The 10,571-nt window shown below is 36.9% G+C and overlaps 1 pseudogene; it reads right to left on the reverse strand.

Moving 5' to 3' along the window:
* LOC120035238 overlaps window positions 1-2,077 on the reverse strand; it is a 31,759-nt pseudogene extending 29,682 nt beyond the window's left edge.
* Window positions 2,078-10,571: the final 8,494 nt, after the last annotated feature.

Raw genomic sequence — 10,571 nt, forward strand, 5'->3', positions numbered from 1 at the left:
TACAATTAACATTTTCCATTACAGTCTGTGAACATTTTCATGTCATTAAATCTTCAGTGGGCCAACAATGCAAATGTGAACAATGGAACAAAAGCATCACATCCAAATATCACTTGATTATCTGTAGTGCTGGAGGAATGACACACCCAGATAAACACACACAGTCAGAATTTTAAAAAGGACCATTTAAACACATGGAATCTGATCTACTCTATATTCAAACTGACATAACTCCATATTCAATTAATGTTCTCTAATAAAAACATACAAATATATGTTTGAGTATACTGTGTTCAATTCAATTTCATACGGTAAAAACAGGTAAACACATTACCAGTCAACAATATAAGACAATGGGAGCACTGTGTATGTTCTCTGATGAATTTTAAGTCAATGTGATGTGAAATATCAATGTACACACTAGTAGAAGTAATGAAGTCAATGTGATGTGAAATATCAATTTACACACTAGGAGAAGTAATTTTTCTCTCCTGTGTGGATTCTCACATGACGTTTAAGTGACGGTGATGAGTAATATGTCTTCCCACAGTCTGGGCATTTGTGAGGCTTCTCCCCTGTGTGCAGTCTCGTGTGATCTTTCAGCTTTCTTGAATAGTTAAAACGCTTCCCGCAGTGGGAGCAGTGGTAAGGCTTCTCCCCTGTGTGTATTCGATCATGAGCTTTCATGTGTCCTAACAGGTTGAAACTCTTTCCACACTGGGAGCAATTGTATGGCTTCGCCCCTGTGTGTATTCGCTCATGAGCTTTCAGGTGACCTAACTGGTTAAACCTCTTTCCACACTGGGAGCAATGGTGTGGCTTCACTCCTGTGTGTATCCTCTCATGTTTTTTCATGTTACCTAACTGGTTAAAACTCTTTCCACAACAGTTGCAATGGAAAGGCTTCTCCCCTGTGTGTATCCTCTCATGTTTTTTCATGTTACCTAACTGGTTAAAACTCTTTCCACACTGGGCACAATGATATGGCATCTCCCCTGTGTGTATTCGCTCATGAGATTTCAGGTGTCCTAAGCGGCTACAACTCTTTCCACACTGGGCGCAATGGTGTGGCTTCGCTCCTGCGTGTGTCAACTCATGTCTTTTCAGGGTTCCTAATGTGGCAAACCTTTTTCCACACTGGGAGCAGAGGTGTAGTCTTGCTGGTTTGGACGTCTCTGGTTCTTCCGTATTTTCTCCTGCCAAAGACAGTGTTTATTTAAAGAGAGACCTGAATGAAACCTCTACATCAGGCAGGTATTCACAAACTGGGGCAATGCCATCGGGGTACGCCAAATAAAAATGTGATTGACATTTACAAATAATAAAAAAATATTCTTCATTTTCAAACAGTCCATTTATATTTTCCAACGAGGCTATACATTTGGGTGAGGTTTTTTTCTCGCCTGAGTAGCCTCATTTCACTGCCAAAAATAAAATGTAACCATCTAGTGTTCTCGCTAAATTACAACACAATGTCAAAAACAGGTAGCCTAGTCAAATAATTATGTAGCCAAACGTAGCTGCTGTTCATTCCGTTTGCTCTAAAATGGAAAGATGGTTAAAAAAGGTAAGGCCCACGTCCATAGACACACATACCAGCTCTACTGGTAGTACTGCTACTACCAGCAGTACAACACCTGCAACTGTCGACGACACAAGTTGTTCTGCTTCCACAAGCACATCCAATGCTAGCATCAGTAATTCTACATTTATTGTTAGCCCAGCTAGCATGGACACTGACAGTTGTGAATCTGATGCAGCCGAAGAGCTACTGCCCCCTTACCTGGGAAAGCACCAAACAACAGACAGGAACGTTGGACCAGCGAAGAGGCGCAAATATGATGAGAACTACATTGATTTGGGGCTCACTTATACTGGGAGTATTGCCTTTCCTCAGTCACAGTGTTATGTGCAAAAGTAGTCTCTCACAACTCGATCAAACCTTCCCTCTTGCGCAGACATTTAGAAACAAAATAACAACAAAACAGCAATTGGCATGCTGACTGCAGGAACATCCACCGGAGCTGTTGCCAGAGAACTGAATGTTAATTTCTCTACCACAAGTCGCCTCCAACATTCTTTTAGAGAATTTGGCAGTACATCCAACCGGCCTCACAACCGCAGACCACTTATAACAATGCCAGCCCAGGAGGTCCACGTCATCTGAGACCAGCCACCTGGACAGCTGATGAAACTGAGGAGTATTTATCTCTGTAATAAAGCCCTTTCGTGGGGGAAAACGAATTCTGATTGGCTGGGCTGGGTTATGCCCTCCCAGGGCCACCAATGGCTGCCCTCCTGTCAAGTCCATAGATTAGGGCCTAATGAATTTATTTACTTTGACTTATTTGACCTGTAAATCATTGAAATTGTTGCATTTATATTTTTATTCAGTAGATATATACAGTGCCTTCGGAAAGTATTCAGACTCCTTGACTTTGTCCAAATTTTGTTAGGTTACAGCCTTATTCTAAAATTGATTAAATTGTTTTTTCCCCCTCATCAATCTACACACAGGACCCCATCATGACAAAGCAAAAACTTTAAAGAAATGTTTGCTAATTTATTAAAAATAACAAACTGTATTATCACATTTACATAAGTAGGCAGACCCTTTACTCAGTACTTTGCTGAAGCACCTTTAGCAGCGATTACAGCATTGAGTCTTCTTGGGTATGATGCTACAAGCTTGAGACACCTGTATTTGCAGAGTTTTTCCCATTCTTCTCTGCAGATCCCCTCAAGCTCTGTCAGGTTGAATGTGGAGCATCGCTACACAGGTTAATCAAAGGAAGCATGATCACCAGCACAGTTTTGAGTCTCATAGCAAAGGATCTGAATAATTTTAATTTTTTAATACATTTGCAAAAATTTCTAAAATCCTGTTTGCTTTGTCATTAAGGAATATTGTGTGTAGATTAATGAGGAATATTTATTTTTTAAATCCATTTCAGAATCAAGCTGTAACTTAACAAAATATGGAAAAAGTAAAGAGGTCTGAATCGTTTCCGAAGGCACTGTATATAGTGTATATAATAATGTATATAGTGTATATAATAATGTATATAGTGTATATAATAATGTATATAGTGTATATAATAATGTATATAGTGTATATAATAATGTATATAGTGTATATAATAATGTATTTAATAATGTATATAGTGTATATAATAATGTATATAGTGTATATAATAATGTATATAATAATGTATATAGTGTATATAATAATGTATATAGTGTATATAATAATGTATATAATAATGTATATAGTGTATATAATAATGTATTTAATAATGTATATCATGTATATAATAATGTATATAGTGTATATAATAGTGTATATAATGATGTATATAGTGTATATAATAATGTATATAATAATGTATATAGTGTATATAATAATGTATATAGTGTATATAATAATGTATATAATAATGTATATGGTGTAATAATAATGTATATAATAATGTATATAGTGTAATAATAATGTATATAATAATGTATATAGTGTAATAATAATGTATATAATAATGTATATAGTGTAATAATAATGTATATAATAATGTATATAGTGTATATAATAATGTATTTAATAATGTATATCATGTATATAATAATGTATATAGTGTATATAATAATGTATATAATAATGTATATAGTGTATATAATAATGTATATAGTGTATATAATAATGTATATAATAATGTATATGGTGTAATAATAATGTATATAATAATGTATATAGTGTAATAATAATGTATATAATAATGTATATAGTGTATATAATAATGTATTTAATAATGTATATCATGTATATAATAATGTATATAGTGTATATAATAATGTATATAATAATGTATATAGTGTAATAATAATGTATTTAATAATGTATATCATGTATATAATAATGTATATAGTTTATATAATAATGTATATAATAATGTATATAGTGTAATAATAATGTATATAATAATGTATATAGTGTATATAATAATGTATTTAATAATGTATATAGTGTATATAATAATGTATATAGTGTATATAATAATGTATATAATAATGTATATAGTGTATATAATAATGTATATAGTGTAATAATAATGTATATAATAATGTATATAGTGTAATAATAATGTATATAATGTATATAGTGTAATAATAATGTATATAATAATGTATATAATAATGTATGTAGTGTAATAATAATGTACATAATAATGTATATAGTGTATATAATAATGTATTTAATAATGTATATAGTGTATATAATAATGTATACAGCCATGTTGTGAAGTATGAAAAGGTTTGTTCATTCACATCATGAATTCACGATGACATCATCATATTTGTATATGTTTTATGGGTTGAAAAAAAAGCCATAACTAATAAAATAACAAATTAACTGGCAAAGCAGCAGAGCGAGGCCCGCGTAATCCAGCAACGTCACAAGTCACGTGTTTGCAGCTGTTTCAGTACAGCACTACAGGGAGAGCGAGGGGGAGAGGACAAACTTCCCTGGACTAGTTTCAATGTATGGAATCACTTAGGAGTTTCTGGATGTTGGGTAAACTTCTCCTTTAAAGCATCATTGAGAAATAATGAATTGAAGTTGTAACATTTGTAGACTAGCAGTTAAGAATGATTGGCCAGTAACTGAAAGGTCGCTGGTTCGAATCTGCCGTTCTGTCCTTGAGCAAGGCAGTTAACTCCCAACAACAACTGCTCCCCGGGCGCCGATGACGTGGACATTGATTAACAAGCGCCCGCACCTCTCTGATTCAGAGGGGTTTGGTTCAATGCAGAAGACACATTTAGGGTGAATGGATTCAGTTGTGACTGACTAGACATCCCCTTTCCTTTCCCTTTTCATCCCAGTCCTCCTTTAAGACTCCATAATGTTTCATCATTAGATGCTACAGTCCTCCTTTAAGACTCCATAATGTTTCATCATTAGATGCTACAGTCCTCCTTCAAGACTCCATAATGTTTCATCATTAGATGCTACAGTCCTCCTTTAAGACTCCATAATGTTTCATCATTAGATGCTACAGTCCTCCTTTAAGACTCCATAATGTTTGATCATTAGATGCTACAGTCCTCCTTCAAGACCCCATAATGTATAATCATTAGATGCTACAGACCTCCTTCAAGACTCCATAATGTTTCATCATTAGATGCTACAGTCCTCCTTTAAGACGCCATAATGTTTCATCATTAGATGCTACAGTCCTCCTTTAAGACTCCATAATGTTTCATCATTAGATGCTACAGTCCTCCTTTAAGACTCCATAATGTTTCATCATTAGATGCTACAGTCCTCCTTTAAGACTCCATAATGTCTCATCATTAGATGCTACAGTCCTCCTTTAAGACTCCATAATGTTTCATCATCAGATGCTACAGTCCTCCTTTAAGACTCCATAATGTTTCATCATTAGATGCTACAGTCCTTTAAGACTCCATAATGTTTCATCATTAGATGCTACAGTCCTCCAACAATGGGTGCCATATGAATCTTTACCACTTGCTCTGTAATAGTAGTATTTTTCCTTGACTAACCTGTGCCCCGCACATTGACTCTGTACCGGCACCTCCTGTATACAGCCTCGATACTGTTATTTTACTGCTGTCCTTTAAATATTTGTTATTTTTCTTCTTTTTACTTATCTGTTTTTTACTTAACACTTATTTTTCTTAAAACTGCATTGTTGGTTAAGGGCTTGTAAGTAAGCATTTCACTGTAAGTTCTACAGCTGTTGTATTTATCGCATGTGACAAATCAAATTTGATTTGTATTTTGATTTAATTCATACCAGTGGGCAGATCTATTTTATTTGTTCAAACTAAACTACAGCACTTACTTTGATGTGTCAAATCTGATCCTTTCTTCTGTTCTCCTCCTCTCACAGTTCCACTCAGCCCCGTTGTTTTCCTGCAGTCCACCAGCAGCACAGACAACCTCTTCATACCCAGCAGTAAGGTGCTACCGGGAGAGGCACGACACGGGGACTCCGGGAGGGAGGAAGGGCTAGCGTTGTCCTGGTAACCATAAAGAGGGGACACAGACACATATCATTATGGATGCAGATGTCACGGTTGACATAAAGTGCTTTACAGAAACGCAGCCCAGATCCCGATAGAGCAAGCTGTATGCTAGACCAGACCAAGCTGTACCATCTGGTGGTCTGATCTGGAGAGACTCTTCTCTGACGCGTCAGCATCAGGATGTTGTTGAGGCTCCCCAGAGGATCCATGATAGTCGTGTCTCTCTCCTGTGTGAATGAGAACATCAAACAGACGGTACACTTATGATCATCTATTCCAAACATAGGGTCTTACATAAGGTATTAATATGTCTAAAAAGGACCTAAATTGACCAACTTAATTATGCTTTTTTAATATTGTTTGTGATTAAATCAATGTAAAAGGGTCGTTCAGCAAAATGGGTTCCTTTTAAGTCCCTTTGATATTTTAAGTAGAAATGATGCACCGATATTGAATTTTAAAAGCCTGTTATACTAGATCAAGTGCACTTTAATATAGACCACGTGGGGAATGCAATAAAAACCATTTAAAAGTCCTAAAAATATGTACCAAAGGCACATTGGCCCTTAAACAATTCCGACAATGTAGAACTTCAGTAGAATGCCCCTTTAAATAAAAGCATTATTTCAAGAACTGCATAGTGTCCCTGTTTTTAAGACAGTACTCACTGGGGTTAATCTGATCTCCAGCCTCCTCCTTTTTCACTCCCAAAACGTCTTCCTCCTCTTTTATTGAGATAGCCTCCTCTTCCTCTTTTACTCTAAAAGGTTCTTCCTCTTCTTTCACTACATTCTCTTCTTTCAATGTTATGGCATCTTCCTCCTTTTTGATTCTGAAAGCTTCTACCTCCTCCTCTTCCACTTTGACAACCTCTTTCCCATCTTCCTCTTTCACTGTAATATCATCCTCTTCTTCTTTCAATGTGATAGCCTCCTCTTCCTCCTTTTTCATCCTGAAAGCTTCTTCCTCTCCTTTCACCAGAGATTCTTTCTCCGTCGAGTTTAGTGAGCTCATGCTCCGGGAGATTAGCCTAGTGCAGTATCAATGAAACACATTTGCTAATTTAACAAGCAAATTACGATTAAATTAACTAGATGATAGGCAAACAAAATTATGTTCAAAACACAAAGAGTAATATACACAAGGTTGGTCTTAAACGGTTCAATGTTTCGGTTTATTTTCGATTGCAAGCTACTGCGTAGTTGAATCTGTTGTCGCTGTTGAAGAAGCCTCCTGTCCCGTCCACTAGAATACACGTCACGCAAGAAGCATCACCTGAAGTACTCACATCGCCATCTCAGGGAAGTCAAGATGGCGTCGCTGTGAGAGGAAGTGCCAAGAGTACAGTTAATGTACTGCCACGAGTAAATGTACCGTTCTAACTACAACTGATGAACACTTGCCAACTAAAAAAAAGGAAGTAAATAGATGTGTTATACTGTTAACCACCGCTATCTCAGCTGAGCGTAGTTTTCCGTTGGAGTAATCTTCTAAAGGTTCACTGTTTGTTTTATTGTTCACATTACTACTTCTGATATCTAGTTTGTGTTCTTTCTTTTTTTAATGCAGGAGTTCGTTTTCAACTCACTCAATATCGTTAGTCTGAATGCTCGGGGTTTGAGAGATCTTACAGAAAGGAAAGCCTTATTGTTATATTGTAAACGCAATAATGCAGATTATGTCCTTCTTCAGGAAACTCATTCGGTTGAAAGTGATTTGAAATTTTGGAAATCACAATGGGGAGACATGGCTAATTTCAGTCATGGATCAAATCATTCTGCTGGTGTTTTGACACTTATTCACAAGTTTAAAGGTGACGTTCTAGAATCCACATCTTCACAGGATGGGAGATGGGTCATAGTAACTGTTAAACTTGACAATGCTATTTTCATCATCTGTAATGTATATGGACATAACTCACATGATCCAAATAAGACCCCTTTTACCCAATTTACCAGGAAACTACAGGATTTAAGCAACAAATACTCAGAGGCTTTTCTAATTATTTCAGGGGATTTTAATGAAACACCTGATGCATCTGTTGATCGTTTTCCTCCTAGAACGAGTCAAAGCCTTCAAAATAGCAATATCATCACTACATTATGCAAGGATCTCTGTGTTGAGGATGCCTGGCGTTATTTCAATCCGGATGCAAAGGGTTATATCTGGACCAACAAAACTATGTCACGTAAATCTAGAATTTATTTATTCCTAATTTCCCCCTTTTTGTTACAATTTGTTATAGATGTAGATTATCAGTTGGCTCCCTTTTCTGATCATCACTTGATTTCCCTGAATTTACAAGCTACTAAAAAATCAAAAGGTACTCGAGGATATTGGAAATTAAACAACACACTTATTAAAGATACTACTCAAGTTTATTTTATATAGCCCTTTGTACATTAGCTAATATCTCGAAGTGCTGTACAGAAACCCAGCCTAAAACCCCAAACAGCAAGCAATGTAGGTGTAGGAAAAACTCCCTAGAAAGGCCAAAACCTAGGAAGAAACCTAGAGAGGAACCAGGCTATGAGGGGTGGCCAGTGGAGATTTGGTTGTGCCGGGTGGAGATTATAACAGAACATGGCCAAGATGTTCAAATGTTCATAAATGACCAGCATGGTCAAATAATAATCAGGAGTAAATGTCAGTTGGCTTTTCATAGCCGATCATTAAGAGTATCTTTACCGCTCCAGCTGTCTCTAGAGAGTTGAAAACAGCAGGTCTGGGACAGGTAGCACGTCCGGTGAACAGGTCAGGATTCCATAGCCGCAGGCAGAACAGTTGAAACTGGAGCAGCAGCACGGCCAGGTGGACTGGGGACAGCAAGGAGTCATCATGCCAGGTAGTCCTGAGGCATGGTCCTAGGGCTCAGGTCCTCCGAGAGAGAGAAAGAAAGAAAGAGAGAATTAGAGAGAGCATACTTAAATTCACAAAGGACACCGGATAAGACAGGAGAAGTACTCCAGATATAACAGACTGACACTAGCCCCCCGACACATAAACTACTGCAGCATAAATACTGGAAGCTGAGACAGGAGGGGTCAGGAGACACTGTGGCCCCATCCGATGATACCCCCAGACAGGGCCAAACAGGCAGGATATAACCCCACCCACTTTGCCAAAGCACAACCCCAACATCACTAGAGGGATATCTTCAACCACCAACTTACCATCCTGAGACAAGGACGAGTATAGCCCACAAAGATCTCCGCCACGGCACAACCCAGGGGGGGGGGCGCCAACCCATAATCATGTGCCTACGAACCCGATTTATACTGTTAGCACTGAGCCGGTGTGCCCTAGGAGGAAGTCCAGTGTGCAGCTCACCCTGCACTAGTATAAATAACATGAGCATGTCTACTGCTAAGCTTCCCAGTAAAGCAATAAAAACATGTAAGCATCCCGGAAGAAAAGTGCGCAAAATAGCCCACGTTAACATATACAGTGGGGCAATTTGCAAATAAATTCATAAAAAATCCTACAATGTGATTTTCTGGATTTTTTTTCTAATTTTGTCTGTCATAGTTGAAGTGTACCTATGATGAAAATTACAGGCCTCTCTCATCTTTTTAAGTGGGAGAACTTGCACTATTGGTGGCTGACTAAATACTTTTTTTGCCCCACTGTATAGCTTAAGAAACTAGGTTCATGAAATCAATAATTTGCTCCTAACAGATGACATTCATATTCTGAAACTCACTTAAATAATACCTTTGATGATACAGTGGTAGCAATACTCTCCAGTATACATGGAGTACAGTATACATACAGTATACATACAGTATACATACAGCAATACATGGTTATAACATGAACAGAGAAGATAGAAATGTTTGAGGTGTTGCTGTATATAATTCAGAACCACATTCTTGTAAAGATTAGATAGGATTTCATGTTCAATAGTGTTGAAGTAATATGGCTGCAGGTTCATCTGCCTCACCTAAAGCCCATTCTGGTAGAAAGCCGCTAAGGACCACCAAGTGCTAACAGTCAGTATCTTGATAACATGTGTGAAATGCATGATAATGTATGTGATGTCAAAAGAGAGGTTTACTTTTTGGGGTGATTTAAAAATTGACAGGCTTTCATCAGAATACCCACTCAAGAAAAATCTTCAAACTGTAATTAGTGCCTGCAACCTGGTTGAGGTTATCAATCAACCTACCAGGGTAGTTACAAACAGTACAGGAATGAAATCATCAACATGTATTGATCATATCTTTACTAATGCTGCAGAGATTTGTTTGAAAGCAGTGTCCAAATCCGTCGGATGTAGTGATCACAATATAGTAGCCATATCTAGGAAAACCACAGTTCCAAAGGCTGGGCCTAATATTGTGTATAAGAGGTCATAAAATAAGTTTTGTAGTGATTCCTATTTTATTTTTATTTATTTATTCATTTAACTATTCTTATTTACAATGACGGCCTACCAAAAGGCAAAAGGCCTCCTGCGGGGACGGGGGCCTGGGATTAAAAAAACAAAAACAATATGAATAAAAACACACATTACAACAAGA

The sequence above is a fragment of the Salvelinus namaycush genome, unplaced genomic scaffold (assembly GCF_016432855.1).
Source record: "Salvelinus namaycush isolate Seneca unplaced genomic scaffold, SaNama_1.0 Scaffold10, whole genome shotgun sequence".
Classification (NCBI taxonomy): domain Eukaryota; kingdom Metazoa; phylum Chordata; class Actinopteri; order Salmoniformes; family Salmonidae; genus Salvelinus; species Salvelinus namaycush.